Here is a 22,533-nt window from a genome sequence, read left to right on the forward strand (position 1 = left end):
TTTTTCTTCCCATTAAGTATTTTGCAATGTGTGGGATAATGTATATTGGGGTTTTTTGTTTGCTTGTTTGATTTTGGGGGATACTGGGGATTTAACCCAGGGGTGCTTTAACACTGAGTCACATCCCTAGCCCTTTTTATTTTGAGACAGGATCTCCCTAAGTTGCTTAGGGCCTCGCTGAGTTGCTGAGGCTGGTCTTGAGCTTGTGTTCCTTGTGCCTCAGCCTCCCAAATCAATGGGATTACAGACGTGCACCACCACACCTGGAAGGATAATGTACATTATGGATGTTTATTTTGGTTGGTGGCTCAGACAAATGTTAAACTATATTAAATTATATGAGGAGAAAGTTATTCCTCTTAAAATGCACCTCATTCTTTCTGATTACCTCCAGGGTAAACTCTCAGTTTTCGGTTGGGTTTTTATCAGTCTTAGTAGGTTGCATAGCTTAGGTTTGAGAGCTAAAGACAAGGCTTAGCTAGAGTATTTTTCTAACTTTGCTTTCATTAGATTTAATTTTATAGTTATATTCAATTTTTAACAAATGATGCCTCTTTCCAATTTATTGGTAGTGATACAGAGTCCCTTTCCCAAAAGAAAATTATTTACTTTTAAAGAAATTGACAGAATGGTTCCCACAAAGAAGGGTAGTGTAATTCAGGGTTATTCAATCATGGATGAGATGAACTCCTGAGAACAGACCATCAACATCAAAGCATGTGCACGGAGTAGCCTTCAAAAAGACCTTGGGCACTCAAAGTGATCTGAAAATTTGTCATGAAGGAAATGAGGACTCCAGATGTGTGCATGGATACCAGGCTCAACATAATAGATTTCTGGGCCAAAAGAAATAAGGAATATCCCATATCACATCCATGTGTAGTGGTCCAGAAAACATAATAAGAACAAAGAGTTACCAAACAAGCTCTATACTTTGGTAACTTATGTCTCTGTTACTACTTCCAAAAAATCTGTCAATGTGGATAAGAACTAATCACTCATTGTCAAATAAAGTTACAAACCAGCAAAATAAATAAAACCAGTACTAATACAGGTGATACAAATGTGTAGCAAAAATGGTGAAGGTATTGGATAAATGACTGAACTTTGGGAATCAGTGGTCTAATGTATTTCTAAAACACTACGAGGTACAATTAATTCATAGAAGATGATGTCTCCAGTTAGTTAACCTCAATTCTAATTCCTGAACTGAAATACCTAAGGATGATAGGGAGGGGTAAAACGAGATGCCAAGATACTTTCTCCTGTGTCCCACTGGCTTTATCTATTTCTCCCCACATCCAACTTTCCAATACACAGCTTTCTCTTCAACTCCTCTTCAATGCCAAAATTTCACCATAAGATAACAGGGGAGTCCTCTTTACGAGTAAGTAAAACTAATAAATAGGTTATTTTTCACCAGACCCACAGACTTATGCAATCCATGTTAATATGAACAACTTTGAGTTCCAAGTTTTATTTTATGATAATGGGTCTATTACAGATATAATGTTCTGTGGTTATGATGAGGTTTACAAAAAATAGCCTTTGATTATGAGCTATTTCAAAATGATATCAATGTAATATGATCATAAAGAATTAAAAAAGGAAGAGGAAATATACTAATAGATCTCTACACACGCACCTCATTCCTCCTAACATTTTGAATATTTTAATTGTTGATGGATCTTTATTTAATTTATTTATTCATATGTGGTACTGAGAATTAAAGCTAGTGCCTCACACATGCTAGGCAAATGCTCTACCACTGAACCACAATCCCAGTCCACAATTTGAATTTTTGATGTCCCATTTTATCTATCTCTTAACATATTAGGAGAGTCATTATTTTTAATTGTTTTGTTTTTAGGCTTCATACTAAAACAATGAATAATTTATGTGCCATGTTTACAGTATAGAGCATTCTGAATTTGTCTGCATAGTTACTCTTACCAGTGAGTTGTTTAACTTCTTATGTTTTCCTCTTATTCATTAACATTTCTTTCTTCCAGTTTAAAGAACTCCCTTTAGCATTTCTGATAGTACAGGTCTGGTGGAACTTGTTCTCTCAATTTTTGTTGGGGAATGTCTTTATTTCTCCTAATTTCTAAAAGATAGTTTTTCTGGGTATAGTATTTTCAGTTAGCAGGTGTTTTTTTTTTTTTGGTTTTGTTTTGTTTTTTTCCCCTCCAGTACCATGAAAATTTGGTACCACTCTCTTCTGACCCATAAGTTTTTGTTGAGAAATCAGCTGTCAGGCAAATTGGAATATATTTATGTGTTGTTTCTATTTTCTTGCAGTTATTTATTTATCTTCTGCTTCTGTTTAACCTTTGAGAGCTTGATTATAAAATGCCTCTGGGGCAGGCTTCGTTGTGCTAAAAATGATTGGTTATCTTTGACTCCATTGCCTGGATATTTGTATCCTTCGTTAGGTTTTAGGAATTTTTGTTTTATCTCTTTGAAAAAGCTTTCTGCCCCCTTGGCATTCTCAAGTACCTCTTGAACCCTAATAACCCAAATGTATTCTTTTAATGCTGTTTCAAAGTTTTCATACGCTTTCTTCATTCTTTTTTTCTCCTCTTCTGATAGTGTATTTTCATATAGTTTGTCTTTGAGCTTACTAATTCTTTTGTTTGGTCTATTCTACTATCTTTACCTAGTATTGCATTTTTAATATCACTGGTGTTTTTGAGTTTTTTGGGGGGGTTCTTTTTTTTAAATGTATTTGTTCTAATTAGTTAAACATGCCAGTAGAATGCATTCTGATACATCATACACAAATAGAGTATAACTTCTCATTCTTCTGGTTGTACATGATGTAGGATCACACTGGTCATATAGTCACATATACACATAGGGTATTAATGTCCAATTCATTCTACTATCCTTCCTACCCTCATGCCCCCCTTTGCTCCCCTCTGCCTAATCCAAAGTACCTCTATTCTTCTCTAGTCCCCCACCTTAAGAGAAATGTAAATCAAAACTACTCTAAGATTTCATCTCACTCCAATCAATTATCAAGAATACAAGCAAAAATAAAGGTTGGTGAGGATGTGGGGGGAAAAGTACACTTTCATACATTGCTGGTGGGACTGCAAATTGGTACATCCACTGTGGAAAGTATGGAGATTCCTCAGAAAATTTGAAATGAAACCACCGTTTGACCCAGCTATCCCACTTATAACCAAAGGACTTAAAATCAGCATACTACAGTGAGGCAGTCACATGAATGTTTATAGCAGCTCAACTCACAATAGCTAAACTATTGTTTGGCTAATCCAAGAATTTTCACTTAATTTTTTAAAACTGCCTCTATTCCTCTATAACATTTCTCTGTTAGAGTATTAAATAATTTCTGTTTTCTTGAAGTTCATTGAGTTTCTTTATATGGCAGTTGTAAATTCTCTGAGAGGTCACTCATATTTGGTTACTATCTGGTTTTTGAGCACCTTATTTTGAAAGGATAGGAGAGGTCGCAGTTTCCTGAAAGTTCTTGATACTTGTAGGTGTAAGACATTGTGTGTGCATTGAAGGATTAGGTATTTATTCTAGTCCTCAGGATCTGCCTTTTTCGTGCCTGTCCTTTCAGAAATTCTAAGCAACATGCTTACTTTTTCTGAGGCTGTGGTCTTGGCTATTTTAGCATACGATGCCACACTAAACCCAGGTTTGCTGTGAATCTGATGTAGGTGTGTTCTCACTCTTTCAACACTATAGGGTGCTCCAAGCCCAGGTTTGTCCCAAAGCCACAATTGGTATCTTGCTCAGCATTAACTGAGGGGAAACCTGGAAAGGGTAGTCAATCCCCATGACTCCCTGGGAGTTAGGGTTGACCCAGACACCTCATCCACTGTCACCAGCCTATGGTCAGGAACTATGCAGGGAACAGTTCCAGTCTTCTAATTCACTGTAAAGAAACAAATTCCAGGTTCCTATGCCATGCTTGTGGCCACCATATTGTTCGTACCCTGAGCCTACAGCCTGTTGAGGCCAGTGCAGCACTGGAACTATGCTGGTGTAGGGTGCCTACTGCTGAGGAGGACGCATGGCAAAAGACGGATGCTGCTCAGAATAGAAGTCTTATAGCTTTAGGCATGTGTCTTAACCTGGCACCAGGGCTACTTCAGAGACTCCAGCCATGAACACTGGCCTATGGATGGGAGCCATTGGGGCATACCCAGAGTTAGGTTTCCCTGGCTTGGCACTAAGTTCCAAGGCAAAGTCCTGTGACTACTACTACCCTGTTCTATGCCCAGTGAATGAAGTCTTGCTCCATGATATGCTATCCAGGGTTGGGGTAGTGTTGGTGAAAACACCAAGGCTGATACTAAACTAGGTGATACCTAATTCTTATAGTCACAAGGACTTGCATAGTCTCAGAGATATATCCAAGCTTACATCAAATCTGGCAGTAATGCAGTAATGCAGTCCAACCCCCACCCCCCACCTCCAGGGTACAGGTCTCTGCCTGTTTCTGGGACAAGTCTAGAGCTCTATTTGAACAGCTGTGTAGCCTGAGGTTGAGGAAGGGGTAGTGGAAAAAGTCTCTTGACTGGCAAGGCTGGGTTGCATCTGAGTCTCACAACTGTAGGCACCAGTGTAGTCTGGAGGAGGTGTGCAGACCCATTCCAAGTCTGACAACTATGAAGGACAAAATTTGCAACTATCCCACTGGGGTGCAGGTCTCACTTGATGCTGAGACACATCTAGGCTACATCTGCAAAATCTGGCCTGGGCATAGAGGTCTCTATTTTTTACTTGGTTTTGGGTCTCAGTCAGTATTCACTGTGGGCCTGGCACTGAGCTCCAAGGCAAAGTTCTGTGCAATTTTTGTACCCTACTCCTTATTTAGTTAAGTCTTGCTTTTTGTTTTAATTACCTTTTTTGCTGCTGTGACTAAAGGACCTGACCAGAACAATTTTAGGGGAGGAAAAATTTATTTTAGGATTCATAGTTTCAGAGGTCTCAATCCATAGATAGCTGGCTTCATTCCTCAGGGCTCCAGGTGAGGTAGGAACGACATGGCAGAAGAGTGTGGCAGAGGAAGCAGCTCACAAGGTGATCAGGAAGCAGAGAGAGAGAGAGAGAGAGAGAGAGAGAGAGAGAGAGAGAGAGTGTCTCCACTCTACAGATGTAAAATATACACCCCATGGCCCCAGCCCCAGTGAACCACTTCCTGCAGCCACACCCCACCTACCTCCAGTTACCACTCAGTTAATCCCATCAGGTATTAGTTCATTGATTAGGTTAAGGCTATAACACGATCATTTCTCCTCCAAACATTCTTGCATTGTCTCACATGTGAGCGAGTGGGGGACACCACATCTAAACCATGACACTCCTGCTCCACTGCCTAAGTTTGGAGAGTGGTGGTAGAGGCAGTCCCTTGGCCACCTAGCTAACACAGTTCAGTGACTCAGTCTGCAGGTAATAGCCTGAGGGTCACGGGATTTTGCCTGGCAGTTAATTTCCCCGTGGTGGGCCTGGTACTGGATTTCAAGTCTACATTCTGGACTTACTCCTCTCCTTCCTCCAAGTGGAAGGTGTCTCTTGTCAAGCTGCTTGGAGTTAGGGGAGAGGCGATGCAGGCAACTCTCCTTCCTGCCTTCTTCAATGTTCCTTTTCTTATTGTGATACTAAGACCAGGAACTTCTGTCTCTCAGCTGACTTCCTTAGCTCTTGTGAAAATATTGGCGTTTATGAACAGTTGTTCAAATTGGTATGTGGGGGGGGGGGAGATAGTTGCGGAAGGATCTTAGTTACTCTCTTAATCTCCTCAGCTTAAATCTGTAATTTTAAATGTTATGAGTTTTAGCTAAGATTAAATAGATGAAAAATAGATCATGTGCACCCATAACATGTATAAATTCATATAATTCAACAACATGGAGCATCTAGCATATAAAGGCAGTGTGCTAGTTGTTGTAACAGAGATAGAGGTAGAGACATATAAATAAAAATGTGGTACCTGACCTGTCAGATTTCAGTCTCGTTTAGGTTCCCCAAACAATAAATATAAACCTACTGGCATAGAATAAATGCTCAGTAATGATTAGTTCTCTTACCCCACTCTCCCTCTTCCATGTTCTTATCCTTAATGCAAAGTGAAAGGGTCCATGACTTCCTTTTATGTAAATGAAAATGAACACACTGCAGGAGACCCTTGGTCCTTCTAATAATGCAAATCATTTAACATGCACAAAAGATTTAACTCTGGAATAGAGTCAGAATTTTCAGAGTAAATAATTTGCAACCTCATTATCCTGGCTTTAGACTAGTTAGAGGAAATGGAAAGGAAGACGAAGTTACCCCATGTGGAGCCAACAAATTCCAAGACCTGCATGTTCCCACACCAGGTCCTCCCCTGATGTCCCCATCCATTAGTAGTGGTCACAGCTCTGACCACTGCAGGTTGACACACATGCATGCTCAAGAGGAGCTGGCATAGAAGAATCTCAATGTGCTCCCCACATTATTCATTCTTGCTAAGTGACAGAGCTCTTTGCTGGTAAACCACAGAATATGATCACACTGTCAAGTATCCTGCTCTAAATAAAAGAACCTGGAGACCCTGGTCACAAAGATTCCTGAGAAGGCATGAATAGTCAGTTTTTCTTTTTTAAGAAAAAGGTAAGTGGGCAGTTTCTAGTTGCCCAGAGTCTAGCTAGTGCCTGACATGTATAGCTATCCAAAATGTCCTCTGTTGTTTAAATAATGAATGAAGTACAAGTGTGACTCTGGAAATTTCCAGTTATGATTGACCTTCTAGGACTTAGTAAAACGGCAATAGCGAACATGTACTTTCTGCATATATACCATGCACTGTTCTAAGTGTTTAAAGATATTACTTTTTAAAATACTTTTAAACTTTTGCAACAATCCTGAGAGGTAGATATAATTATTAATAGAAACAACTATTATTATTCTCATAGTACACATTGGAAAATAGAGACCCACAGAGATTAGTTAACATGCCCAAGATTGTCCAACTAACAATTTAGCACAGCGGAATCAAGCCCAGCCAGTCTTGCTCTAGAGTCTCTCTCACAAGAATAGTAGAAAAAAAGTTTTTACTTTTTCTGCACGTTTCCTACAAAAGGATATTTGAATACATGTATAGCCACATGTGCTTTGATAAATATGTACATACATCCTGTGAAAGCAGCACAATCTAAAACCTTGAATCCTTCTCTATCACAAAACTTAAAATACACAGTTCCCTTCAACTGAATTAAGAATAAAAACTTCACAACTGAAATTTGACAATAGTTTACAAATATACATCTTTATATATTGGTATAGTTTAGATATAAGTTATCCCCTAAAAGTACCCATTTTAAAGCAGGAATATTCAGAGGTGTAATGATTAGGTTATGAGAGCTATAACCTTAATCAATCCATTCTAGTTAGAATGGACTAACTGGGTGGTAACTGTAGACAGGTGTGGATGGCTGGAGGAGGTGGATCACCAGGGGTGTACACTGGAAAGTTCCATCTTCCCTGCAGTCCCTTCACACAGATTGAAGCAGACTAACTGGGTTTAAATCCTGGTTCTACCATTTCTTAACCCTATAAACATAAGTAAGTTATTTAAACTCTCTTTTCTGTTTTCTCATCTGTAAAATAAGGAAAACAAAACCATCTTATAAATTCAAAGGTAATATGTTGGTCTACTTGTCATTTTTATAACAAAATACCTGAGATAAGTTACATCTAAAGAAAAGACATTTGTTGCCAGGTACAGTGGTGCATGCCTGTAATCCTAGTCACTCAGGAGGCTGAAGCAGGAGAATCATGAGTTCCAGGTCAGCTTGGTCAACTGAGCAATGGATTAGGATAAATCTAAGGGGTAAAGTATCCCTGGGCTCAATCCCTATTATTGTGGGTAGGGGGAGAGAATTAAGTTAAGTTTTTTGGAAGTCCATATAACATGGCACAGACCTTTATAGGGGTCCCCTTTGGCTGCATCCCATCATGCTGAAAATGTACATATATTCCTACTTGTGTGATCTTCTCCCTCTCCTTATAAAGCCACTACTGGAATTCAATCATGGGGGTTCCAGTCTAATGACCTTATCTAATCTCATCACTTCCTGGAGGTCCCACCTCTAAAGACCAGTCAGCTTACACTCCCACCCTCTTAGAACTTGGTGATTAAATTCCTGTGTGAATGAGGAGGGGAGGGGGACAACCATATTTAAGCCATAGCAGGTGACCACAAATTCTTCCCTTCCTCCCATGTATGCCTTTGTATTACAATGTTGTTGATACTCCCATCAAGAAGTGGAATCCATTTCTTCATTCTTTGAGAAACACTCCACATCACTTGCATAGGACAACACTGGTAAATGTGACACAAACATTTGGTTGTAAAGTACTTGCTGAGACAGAGTGCCTAACTGAACCCAGTTGACTACACAGATGTATGAAGGTGAGGCTAGCAGAAGAATTGCCCCAGGATCCCAGTCCAAATTGCTGAACATGATTCTTCTACTTCCTCAATCATGTCTGAGTTTTCTTTCAGAATTTCTTCTTCCGTTCACCTTAAATATTAGTGCTCCACAGGGTTTTATTTTCTTCTAATCTACTACAGTTTCAATTCAGGAAATCCCAACCACTTTCATATCTCAACTATTACCCATATACTTATGACTCTAAATTTATATCTGAAGCCTTCACCTCTTTCCTGCACAGGCAACCATCTAAGGGACATCTCAAACTCAACATGCTAAGTGCAAAGATACCACCTTCACCCATGAACCTCTCCCCTGCTCCTGTATTTGTATCTCAGTTATTGACTGTGCCTGGAAGTCTAAGTGATAAAACTAGAATTATTCAGATGCCAACTACTTTTATTCTGTGTTTTAATTGCTCTCAAGTCCTCTCCTGTCCTCTTCACAAGCATATCTTTGCCTCAGTTTAGTCTCTGGTCATCTGTCATCTTACTTCCACCTTCCATCTGCACTCCCATTCCAGAAAAAGCATTGCAAACTGAAATGCCTACAGGCACCAGAAACAGGCAACTTAACTTAATAAAATAGGTCAGTAGAGATATTACAGTCTGGTGCCAAACTGAAGAACATAAACTTTATCTAAAGTGCTTCCAGATCTTTAAATTAGGTATAGAACTTGAATTGTCATATTTAGCAAAAAACTCAGAACTTTTACAGTACTTGGGACATACTGTACCACTTACAAAAATTTAACATTTTATACCCAATATTCAAAGGGCAAGTTGTCTTTGGCAATGGTCCCTACTTTGTTCGTGAAAATATGCCTGGAATTCAGGATGAGAGAAAACTGTGCCAAATCTAATTGCAGAAACTTAATGTAATTCTCTTTGGTGGATCACTACCCATTGAAATGTCCAATTCTCTTAAAATATCCCTGGAGTTTGCTTTTCTAAACTCAAAGTTTTACTTTGCTTTGGTCATTATCTGTTATGTTTAATTATGTTCCCCTAACATGCACATGTTGAAGCCTTAATTAATGGGTGTCTCAGAATGTGGTGGGGGGAAGGGAAAAAAATAACAGAATGAATCAAACACCATTACCCTATGTAAATGTATGATTACACAAATGGCATGCCTCTACTTCATGTACAGAGAAACAGGTCGTACCCCATTTGTTTACAATAAAAAAATTAAAAAAAGAATGTGGCTGATTTTGAAGACAGGGCTTCTAAAGCTGCGATTAAGTTAAACAGAAGTCATTAGGATGTGTCCTAATACAGTCCTTGTAAGATGAGGAAATTTAAATGTATAGAGAACCACCAGAGATGCATGCATATAGGAAAACGACCATATGAGGACACAGGGAGAAAGCACAGCTGTCAACGTGTCAGGGAGAGAGCTCTCAGAAAAGTTGCCGACACTTTTTTTTTTTTTTTTTTTCGGTACTGGTGATTAAACCCAGGGGTGTTTACCACTGAGCGACATCCCCAACCCTTTTTATTTTTTATTTTGAGGCAGAGTCTTGCTAAGTTGCTGAGGGCCTCAATATGTTGCTGAGGCTGCCCTCAAACTTGTGATCCTCCTGTCTCAGTCTCCCGAGTTGCTGGGATTACAGGCATGGGTCACTGAACCCAGCTGACATTTTGATGTTGGACTTCTAGACTCTAGAACTATAAGAAAATAAATCTCTGTTATTTAAGCCACCCAATCTATGGTATTTTGTTATGCCATTCCTAGAAAATTAATATACCATCTTTGAGCTTAGCATGTACATTTAAAGAGATTATCAATGAAGGAGGGACCAATTTACTATTTGGGCAGAATTTTGCAAGTTACTTTCAGGGTCAAAGGTTGTAGGGAGTTTCTAGTCTGGAGTCCAATTTGCAGAAGTTAAACAATGAGGCTTGTACCTTCATCTTTCCTATATTCATTTTTAATTTGTTCTGTGGATAATGACATTTTAAAGAAACTTCTTATAACTCAGGAAATGGCATGTTTCAGATAGCTAAATTGAGTGTTTTCCAAATGTCTTCAAAGGGTCTCTAAATTTCATGCAGGCTCTCTCAGATCCCAAATCTTGTCTTCAAATTGAGGTTCAAAGACCCACTTAGACAAAACCCGTATTCACTAAACTGACGAAAGAATGAGATATAAACTAGGATGTCAAACTTTTTTCTCATGTTGGGGTATAGGCCTTTTAGGGAAGAGTGTACTCATCTCTGCTGTTCAGGAACCCCCTTTATATGAAGTAAGTGAATCTTAGCATCACCAGGAATGGGTCATGGTAGACACTGGGATATACCCCTGTTATGGTTTGGATGAGGTGTCCCCCAAAAATTCATGTGTGAGACAGTGCAGGAGTGTTCAAAGGTGAAGTGATTAGATTATGAAAGCTGTTACCTAATTGGTGGATTAGTCCATTAAATAGATAAACAATTTAAATGAATTAGTGAATGAGTTACAGCATGTATATTACTGGGATTGTGCCTTTGGGAATTATATTATACCTGGTTCTTTGCACTCAAGCTCTTTCTACTTCCTGACTGACAAAAAGTGAGCAGCTTTCCTCTGCTGCAGCCTTTCCACCATGATGTCTTGCCTCACCTCAAGCCCAGAGCAATGGAGTCAGCCAGGGAATGAAACCTCTGAAATTTTGAGCCAAAATAAACTTAGTTTCCTCCCATCCTGGTGTCAAAACTCCATGGGCTCTTAGGTCAGACAGATAAGGGTTTAAATTCTGGCTTATCATATGATTGTTGACGATATTCGTTGAGGCATCTCCAAGCTTCATTTTATGTATCCCATCTTACCACATGATCTCTCCATTACACGTGTTCCCACCTGTTACCGCCACCATGAGATGAAGTTTCAGGGATCCTCACCAGAGCTAAGCAGACATCAGTGCCATGCTCTTGAACCTCCAAATTTGTAAGCTAAACAAATTTCTTTTCTTTACAAATGACTCAGTCTCAGGTATCTATTTTAGCAATGGAAAATGAACTAACATATAGAGAGCAAGCTTTTGGTAACAAAAGAAGGAAAAATTAAGACCATTTGCATAACAGAGCATGGAGGACAGGAAACTAATGAATATGAAGCATTTTCTAAATGCCAATCCACTGTTAGGTGTGTTACATAGGTCACCTCATCTAATTCTCTTCACATCTCTATGATGGAGATATAAGCTCAAGAGCAGTCCTTCACAAACAATTCCACCAGAATATTCTTAACATGAAGAACAGAGCCAGCTTTCATCCCTGTGTAGTCAGGTGTGTAGCCATGAGCAGATGTGACAAATGAGAAGTGTTTGGGTGGCTTCATGTGTCATCTTTAAATTTAATTTAAACTTTTGGTGTGGCTGTGATATAATATTTAATTTTTAAAATTGATTTTCTTCCCCCTTAAATCTTTGAGTGAATTGACATTCTAGAGAGATAGTCCCTTTTATGTTATGACTTCCCTCATCTTGCCTCTGATGCATCAGAAAGTGGAAATGTAAGAGTCATCAACAATGTTTTTAAATGCATCTTATGTTGGTCTATTTCAGAAAATAGTAAGATGTAAGTTGAATGGAAAGAGAAAACTTACCTGTCTTGTTTACCATACCATGTCTCCCAGGACTTAAAATAGAACCCACAGCACAGTAGGTACTCAATAAATAGTACTTGTTGAATGATAATGAGAGGCAATCACTAGAAAGTGGGCTTTCTATCAACAGTTAGATCACTTTCTTAGCCAATTTTTTCTTTTTGTTTATCAAAATATTTTAATTCTTATATCAAAAAATACATTTCTTTTGTAGTAATATGAAATGTTTTAACTGCTAAAAGAATACAAAATTCAAAAGAGCTACAGTTTCTGATAGTTTGGCACTTATATTCTATACCTCCAGAAGAAACATAATTTTGTTTCAGACACTTTGTCTGTTTCTTCTATTTAATCCTGTGATTCTGCAAAGTGGATAACTTTATTCCCCTTTTATGGATGTAAAAACTTGAGACTCAAGGAGATTACCAAGTAGTCTAAATCACATACCTAGTACAAAGTGGCTGGGATTAGACCAGATTCATCTGATCCCACTGTTCATGTTCCCTTCACTTGACTGGACAGCTTCCTGCTCTGAGTGACAGGAAGTGTAGGAGCCCTGGTTCTACTTATCACCCTCCATGGTGCCTGTACACAATTAGCCCACAATACTGGCTGCACCTGAGAGAATCGAAGTCAAGTTACTTTCTTATAGGTCAGGGGAGGAGTGCCATGTCAGGCACTCAGACACTCCACTTATTCTCTTTATTCACCCTGAGTCAAAGTCAATGGCTCTAAGCTTCTTTAACAACTACAGTGCAAAGAGCTGCATCTTTTAAGACTAAGTGTGCACTGCATTCTCTATGTTGGTGGTAAAGGTTATTATGAGGGTGATTGAGAATCCTTTAGTAATTTTTAAGGGAAGCGCCTGTACATTATGGTAAGAGGACAATTGGTCTCTTATTTCAACAACTGGCCAAGCATCACGGTTTTCCTCAATTGCCCTTTGTTTTCCTGTTCTGTTGGGTATTTTGTTAAGCATTAGTAGGACTTTGATTCCCCTTTATACCAAGGAGCTTCAGGTAATTTATTTACAATCTCTCCTTGTTGTCACATTTCTTAGAAGAACACAATTGTTAGACATTGTTTTTGCATCATTAAAAGTGACACAGTAAGAAATTATATACTGCACCTTACAAAATAAGTTGGGCAGAGTGACAAATGGTGAGTAATTGGCAAGGAGTCAACATTACAGCAAAAGAAGCAAGTTGAACAGTGTGGATGTGCACTGAGCAGAGGAGAAAGTATGTGGAAGGTGTAGTAATGGAGGGAAAGTACCTCTACTAACAACAAGGACTCTGTGACACTCTTACAACAGGTTAGACCCTGGACTGCACTTTGGCATGTGATTCATTTTCACAATCCTCCTCCTTGTGAACAAACCTTGGATCAACTTTTTGGGGCTCTGAAAATTATCATTTTGAGGGGTGGGGGAAGTTTTTAGACTACAAAAATTACAAACACATGATGCCCAAGGCTCTCCTGTGAGGGACACGTATATATGAGGTGTTTTGAAGCTTAAGCTCTCCGAGATTCATGGCAAATCCCCAAACCCTCTGAAGCATGTATTATCCATTCTACATATAAGGAAGCTCAACAAGGTTAAGTGATTCATCTAGTCAAGGAGCCAAGATGCTAAGCAATCTTCCAAAATCCTTTAAGAACCTTCCAAAGTCCTCAAATAGGCAAACTCTTATTTGTTATGAGGACAAATTCTGTTGAAGCAGCACCACAAATACCTTGATGTGGTTCTGTGAGTTTCCTGGAAAAGCCCAGGCCCTGTTAGAACTTGCAGAGCTTGCAGGTGTGGAAGCCTGCCAAGACCTCTGTAGGAATTTGTCTCTTTCAGCTTCACAGAGCCTATACAAACAGCCACTGTTGAGGGAGAGACAGGTTTTAATGATTCTTTTTACAATCACTGTGAATATTGTAAGAATCAAAATAGAGTCATTTTGGTCAAACTCTATAAACAATAACAAAATAATAACAAATAAACCCAAGAGGTCATGAAGGAGAGGATCTCATGCACAATGCCTGATAACAAGATCGAGCACAGACTATTAGATCCACAGCCTTGCACAAAGGCTGCCACAAACGTACACACACACACACCAAACTTTTGCAAGGATGTCTGACCCTCACCTGCCTCTTCAACCTTGGAATGAAGCCACCTTAATTACTGAAACTTGCAACCACATAAGTGATTCCAAGCAACTCAAGAAAGCCTCCTCATTTTACCTCTAAATATTTCCCTTACCTCAACCTCTTTGAGTACACAGGTTTCTTTGACACTGCAATGCTCCCTGCTTATTCCCAAATAGATACCATTATTTTGGGACTCTGGTTTTTAGTTTGATAAGATGCCAACCCCCTCACACTTGCATGTTTGCTTGTGTGAAAGCCAAAACATTTCTGCAGGTCTCCAATGAAATGGCATGAGAGCTGCCTGAGGGCAGAAAGACATGCAGTGTAGCTGAAGTGAGGGAACAGAGCTTCGCTCCCCTGGCATCTGGGTGCTGCAGGAATGGCTGCGATAAGGGTAGGCTCAGAGAATGTGAGGCAATGCACAGGAGGTGTCTAACACAGAACACAAAGGCTTTACAATGGCCTTGGTCCCTAGTGACCTTCTGGGACCTGGAGCACAGTGACTACTCAAGCTTGTATGCAGTTTACCAGGCTGTCATTTTAGGAATGTGCCCATGAAAAGATCAGTGGACTCTTAAGATGGCTTTCCTTCCTTCTGTTCTCCCATTCCCCAACCCTCCTTTCCTTCTTCCATCACTTCTTTTTCTATTATTTTTTTAATTTTTAAAATTTTTGTTCTAATTAGTTGTACATGACAGTAGAATGCATGTATACATTTTGATAGATCATACATAAATAGGGTATAATCTCTTATTTTTCTGATTATACATATTGCAGGACCACATCGGTCATGCAGTCATACATGTACCTGAGATAATAATGTCTGTTTCACTGTATTATCATTTCTTGCCCCATGCCCCTTCCCCTCCCTTCACTTCCCTCTACCTAATATAAAGTAACTCTATTCTTCCCTATCCCTCTCCCCTAATTATGAATTAACTTCCTCATATCAGAGAAAAACTTGGCCTTTGGTTTTTTTGAGTTTGGCTTATTTCACTTAGTATGATATTCTCTAACTCCATTCATTTATCAGCAAATGCCAGAATTTCATTCTTCTTTAAAGTTGAGTAATATTCCATCATATATATAGATGAATGGATAAAGAAAATGTATATATATATATATATATACATACATTTTCTTTATCCATTCATCTGTTGAAGGGAATCTACGTTGGTTCCATAGTTTAGCTATTGTGAATTGAGCTGCTATAAACGTTGATGTGGCTGTGTCACTGTAGTATGCTGATTTTAAGTCCTTTGGGTATAAACCGAGGAGTGGGATAGCTGGGTCAAATGGTGGTTTCATTCCAAATTTTCTGAGGAATCTCCATACTGCTTTCCATACTGGTTGCACCAATTTGCATTCTCACCAGCAATGTATGAGTGTACCCTTTTCCCCACATCCTTACCAACATTTATTGTTGCTTGTATTCTTGATAATTGCCATTCTGATCGGAATGGGATGAAATCTTAGTTTTGATTTGCATTTCTCTAATAGAGATATTGAACATTTTTTCATATATTTATTGATCAATTGTATATCTTCATCTGTGAAGTGTCTGTTCAGTTCATTAGCCCATTTATAGATTGGGTTATTTGTTTTTTTGAGTTCTTTATCTATCCTAGAGATTAATGCTTTATCTGAGGTTCATGTGGTAAAGATTTTCTCCCAATCTGTAGGCTCTCTCTTCACTTTATTGATTGTTTCTTTTGCTGAGAAGAAGCTTTTTAGTTTGAGTCCATTCCATTTATTGAGTCTCAATTTAACTTTTTACCCTTTACGGGTCTTGTTAAGGAAGTCAGGTCCTAAGCTGACATGGTGAAGATTTGGGACTACTTTTTCTTCTAGTAGTCACAGGGTCTCTGTTCTCATGCTAAGTCTTTGATCCACAGTGAGTTGAGTTTTGTGCAGGGTGAGAGATAAGGGTTTAATTTCATTTTGTTACATGTGGCTTCTTTCTTTCCTCCTTTAACAAATATTTAGCGGGTACCTGTGATATGTCAGAGAGTACACTAGGTGCTTAAGATATAAAAATAACTAAACATAATCTTTGCTTATAAAAATAACTAAACACAATACTTATGTGTCTAGGCATGTTGAGGAGGGACCAGCCCAGCCAGAAAACAAACAGTTCTAACATAATACCCTTTGGTAGAGAGAACAGCATGTGGGAAAAAAGGAAGAAGATACAGTTCACATAAGAAAGTAACATATAAGCTGTCTCTAAGGATTGCAATAAAAATAATAGCAGATAACTTAGATGGGATGCCAGGCAATGTTCTAAGGTCTTTGTAATACTGTCATATGCTGCATAACTGTTCAGTCAACAATGAACCACATATATGATCATGGTCCTGTAATGGAGTTGAAAATTCCCTATTTCCTAGTGATACTGTAGCTGTGGTAATGCCATAGTGCAACACATTGCTCATGTGTTTATGATGATGCTGGTGTAAACCAACACAGCACTGACAATTGTGTAAGATCATAGTACATATGAATATGTACAGTATATAATGCTTCATATAAAGGATTGTTACTGCTTTATGTATCTATGTTATATTTTTATTTTTGCTTTAGAATGTACTTCTTCTGGAGCTGGGGTTGTGGCTCAGTGGTAGAGCATTTGCCTTGCATGCATGAGGCACTGGGTTTGATCCTTAGCACCACATAAATATACAAATCTACAATTAAAAATTAGAAATAGAAAATAATTTTAAAAAAAGAAGGTACTTCTTCCACTCATTAAAAAAATGTTTACTTAGTGTGCTGTTAGGCTGGAAGAGGCCTTGTACATCTCATGTTTACTGTGTCTCTTAACTGCATCAAAAAGCCATATCAAGTGACTGACCTACTCAATCCAGGTTTGGGTAACTATACTCTGAAATGTTAACATAATGAAAAAACTGCCTGATGATTCACTTCTCAGAAGCACCCTGTCATTTTGGGAGCACAACAGTATACTAGTGCAATGAGTCCATACAACAACCCAATGGAGGATGTGCCATCTTTATCCTCTATCTAGAACTGACAATGGTGGAACCATGGAAAAATAAGGTGGTTTGCCAACATTTAAGGCACAATGGCTCAGACTCCTAGCTATATGTTTACCAGAGCTTTTTTCCTTTATTTCCTAAGCACACAGCTAGACATTTTTCAGATTCCCTTGTAATTAAGTGGAGCCAAGTAACTCCACTTAAGTGCATTCTAGATAATGGGTTATGAGCAGAAGTGATATGCACCACTTCCAGGTCTGTCCCATAAAACTCCCCACATTTATCCTCCATATGTCCCCTACCCCACTTTCTGGATATCTGGAAAGGATAACCTTGGGAAACACATGTTGAAAATCATAGCCTCTCGATTAGTTTGGGTCCCTAGTCAGAACAGGGCTGGTGACACTGATTAGTCACCTGCCCAGCACTGTTATTTGAGCAAGAAAAAAACTTGTTAAGTGTGAAACATTTTAGACTTTTGGATCTTTTAAGATATAGCAACAATTTCATATATTTTATAAATTATATATGTATGTGGGGCAGTTACTGGGGATTGAACCTGGGGGTGCTCTATTACTGAGCTGTACCACCACATCCCTTTTTATTTTTTAAATTTAAAAAAAGACCTTGCTAAGATGTCAATGCTGACCTCAAACTTGTGATCATCCTGTCTCAGCCTCCTAAGTTGCTGGAATTACAGGAAAGCACTGTAATTCTTTTTTCCATATTTTATTGGTACACTATAATTATACATAACAGAGGGATTCTTGTTACATATTCCTATAGGCACAAAGTATAATAATACAATTTGGTCAGTATCATTCCCTAGTATTTCCCCTTTCCTTCCCCTCCCCACTCAGTTCCTTTCCTCTACTCCCTTTGATTATCATGAGATACATCCCTACTTTTCTTTTTTTTATTTTCCTTTTTCCTCTCTAGCTTCCACTTATAAGAGAAAACATTTGACCCTTGACTTTCTGAGTTTGACTTATTTTGTTTAACATAATGTTCTCAAGTTCCATCCATTTACGTGTAAATGACATACTTTCATTCTTCTTTATGGCTAAATAAAACTCCATTGGGTATACACCATGTTTTCTTTATCCATTAGTCTATTGATAGACACTTAGGCTGGTTCCATAGTTTGGCAATTGTGGGTTGCACTGTTATAAACATGAGTATGCATGTATTGCTATAGTATGATGACTTATAATTCTTAAATATCAAGGAGCAGTATAAATAGGTCACATGGTGATTTCATTCCTAGTCTTTTGAGGAACCTCTATACTGATTTCCAAAGTGACTGTATCAATCCACGATCCTACCAAAAGTGTAAAATGGTTCCTTTTCCCCCACGTTTTCTTTAGCTTTTATTATTATTTGTATTATTGATGGCCGCCATTATTACTGGAGTGATATGACATTTCAGTGTAGTTTTGATTTATATTTCCCTAATTGTTAAAGATATTGAACATATTTTTCATGTATTTGTTAGCTATTTGTATTTCTTCTTTTGAGAAATATCTGTTTACTCCATTTTCCCATTTACTAATTGGTTTATTTACATTTTGTGGCAAGTTTTTGGAGTTCTTTATATATCTTGGATATTTTGATGCCATCCCACTTATTGATTTTGTATTTTATTTTCTGAACTTTAGGAGTCCTATTGTAGAAATTGTTGTCTGTGCCTATATGTTTGTATGTTAAACCTATATTTTCTCCTAGAAATTTCAAAGTTTCTGGTCTAAATTCTAGGTCTCAGATCCATTTTGAGTTGATTTTTGTGCAGGGTGAGAGATAGGGATATAGCCTCATTATTCTACATATGGATAACCATTTTTTCCCCCAGCACCATTTGTTTAAAAGGCTTTCTTTCCTCCAACATATGTTGGAGTGAATTTGTCAAGGATCAGATAACTGTATCTGCATGGGTTTTCCTCTGTGCCTTCTATGACTATGTTTTAAAGAGTCAGTTACAATTAATATAGGTACATATGAAGAATTGACAGAAAATTTAAAAGATAAACAAAAGGGGTCATATGTCATGTCAAAAGTTTATCTTGAGATCAGAGATAGTGGATCAGAGGAAACCTGCCCTTACCAGTTCCTCCAAGGTTCAGAATTCAGGCAGCAGGAGTGTTGTTTCTCAGTTCAATTCACTACACTTCAATTCAATATCAAATTGTCAGAGTATCATAAAGACCCAGAAATTTGGGAGTTCTGAACAGAGGACAAGAAAGAGTACACTGAAGCCAAGCTTGTGGCAGTGTCAGAGAAGAGGAGTGACACAGGCAGAGAGAAACATGTCAGACAAATTTTGCACAGCACGACCTGTAAAACAGAAAAGCAGTCTGAATTTATCCAAACCAAAGACTAAATAGCAATCAGCTGTCTGATAAGTGTTCCATGGTTCTCAATTGACAAGCATAAAACTGAGATGGGAGCTATCTTGAAGAGGCCATGCTGCAGCTTGCTGCTGCATGAGCCCAGAAGATCATAGCAAATATTGAAATACTGTCCTGGCAATCACCTACTGTGTGGTCTAGGGTATATCTAGTGGAGCCCAAATGAAACAGAAAACGAGGATTGTACCCAGAGGCATTCAACTTAGGGACATGGAGGGGAATGTGACTTGCTTTCCCTTCAAGTCTGGCAGCACATGTGATCAACTAAAGAGGGTCCAGAAACTGGATAGGTGAGCATGACTAAACTTGGGGACTAAGCCTGGAAAGACCATATTCATGGATAGTGGAGTGTGCAAGACTTGTAGAAAGTTGGTTATTGTGCCCTATAAATGGAGTTCTGGGGAGGCCCCTGAGATCCAAATGCCCAGTAGAGATTGGCATTTGCCCTAGTCCCAGGAGATACCACCCAATGAAGTTCCAAAGGTTTGATCAAAGTTAAATCCCAGCATCAAGAACTTCCTATTATTTCACCTCTGAGCCTTCTTCTACCATCTCATACATGAGCTTTTGGGGGATACCTCACATCCAAACCATAACATTCTGCCCCGGCCCTAAAAACTCATGGCCATCTCACAATGCAAAATACATTTAGTCCATTTCCAAGAGTTCCCATAATCTCAATAGTTCCAAGATTGCCTAAATGTTTAAGACCAAAGACTTCTCTGAGGCTCAAGGCAATCTCACATTGTGAGCTCCTATACAATTAAAAGTAATTTACAAGTATTCAATATTCAAAGGTAGAGAGTAAACATTTCCATTCAGAAAAACAGGGGCATAGAAAGTAGGGATAGGACTGAGGCAAGTCTGATATTGAGTTGGGCAAACAAGTCCTGTAGCTCCACATTTGGCAGCTGGGGCACATAACATGGTGATGTTCTGTCCAAAGGGCTTGTGTAGATCTACCTCTGTGACCTTGTTGACTGAAGCCCAAATAGCCTTTCTGTTGGCTTGTCTCAGCTCAGTTCCTGCAACCTTCCTCAGTGGACATTCCATGGTACTGGCATCTCCTAATCTTGGGGAGATCTCGCTGCAGCTTTGGCTTCCTCTTCATATATGCATGCTTTGCCCTCTCAGGAGTTGCCCACAGGGACTCTGACCCTTCAGCACTTTGTTTGACCTCTCAGGCCTTTCTTTAAAATCTTGGTGGAAGCTTCCATGACCAGCTAACTCCATTTTCCTGCATAACCTAAATTTTCCTTCTTTTTTTTTTTTTTTTTTTTGCTTTCTTTTAACTAAATATCATATTTTATGCTTACAATGGGCCCAAAAAATAATACCAAGCCTTTACTGAGATACACTTGTTTAATGACTTGGGATGGCTAAGTACAACTGAAGCAAGAGAAAAAGTTCCTCTCCATATCAAAAAGATAAATGGCAATAATATTTCTCCACCTTCTATAAATATGTAACCACTATTCTCAAATACACTGACCACTTAGAATGGCAAAGTCAAACAGCAAGTACACCCCTTGTGGGTGGTTATGGGCATGTGGCACTCATGGATGGCCATATCTGTTTATGACTATACAGGTTATATACTTACAAAAGACCCGACATACCATCCTGCATACTTCCCAATTTGTCTGTGGCTACTACTAATTGGGACATTATGAAAGCTAGGCATAGAGTAACTTGAGCTGCCTGGAGGTTTTACCTACTTGCTACACTTTTTCCTCAAACAACAAGCATTTTATCTAGTTCTTAGCTGAAGCTTAGCTAAACACACCACTGCCTTAAACAATACTCACAGAGCTATAACTTGGTTTAATAAAGAAACTCCTGAAATGTAAAAGGTAGTTAGATATGTTGACTACAACACAACAAAATACTTGGTGTCCTCATAAAAATAGAACATTGTATATATATCCCTAATAATTCTCATAATGTGTCTTTGTCCCTAAATAAGTTACATACCCATATTACCACTATGTATAAACTTAGTATTGATCCTATTTCCACTTGATTACACTCTCTTCCTACTATATTATAAACATATATATATAGTGTATATACTATATATTATATGTAAATATATATTTTTACTAGGTCTGCTGGCTCTTATAACAAGGTTTGATATAACTTGTTTTTCTTTGTTACAATTTAAATCCTGAGAAGCATCACAAAAAAGGGTGCAATAAAATTGTAAGAAAATTCAGTCTCATGGGTGGTGAAGTGTTTCCTCCTTGACAAAAAGAAGAAACAATACAACACTGTGTTCCTGAAATGCCCCTCTCCATTACCTAGCCAAGCCAAGGAAACAATGTGTGAGTCTGGGATGGAATGTTCAGATAAATACTGTCTCAATGGACACTGGCTTTCTGTTACGTATGCAGGAATTAGGACAAGTTAGTGGTATCTGTAGAAAGCTGCTTTCTTGCATGCACATCTATTTCTTGGGGTGCTAATTACACAATGAGACAAAGCAAATTAAGCCAGTGATGTCATTGCTTCTGTTGCCTAACTTATAAAACCCTTTTCCCTGAAGAAATTGGTGTAGAATTGAGGGTGCCATAGAAAGGATAAGTACCACACATCCAGCTGACTGCCTCTGGACAAGGCATCATGGGGGATGGAAGCACTATTTTCTGACAAAGCACTGTGAGGGATTAAGGTACTATTTGTCAATCTTGTCACCACTGGACTTCTTGGAGTAACATTGTGAGGGATGGAGGGACTACTTGGTGAAGCACAGTCAGGGATGAAGGTCCTATCTGCCCTGCCTGTCACTACTGGATACTCCCCATATTTGTTTTTCAAAAAGCCTCATGCCTTGCACACTATCTCCAAATACTTTCTTTAGTCTCTTGGCAACTTATCCAGCTGACCTAACACAACTAGGCTCCATGCAGTAAAAATGCTGTGAAGTCCTAACAATTTACCAGT

General features: G+C 38.6%; 1 pseudogene; it reads left to right on the forward strand.

The window, feature by feature from the left end:
- Positions 1–628: 628 nt before the first annotated feature.
- Positions 629–994, forward strand: LOC124982005 (60S ribosomal protein L31-like; annotated as a pseudogene).
- Positions 995–22,533: the final 21,539 nt, after the last annotated feature.

Source organism: Sciurus carolinensis, chromosome 4 (genome assembly GCF_902686445.1).
Source record: "Sciurus carolinensis chromosome 4, mSciCar1.2, whole genome shotgun sequence".
Lineage (NCBI taxonomy): Eukaryota > Metazoa > Chordata > Mammalia > Rodentia > Sciuridae > Sciurus > Sciurus carolinensis.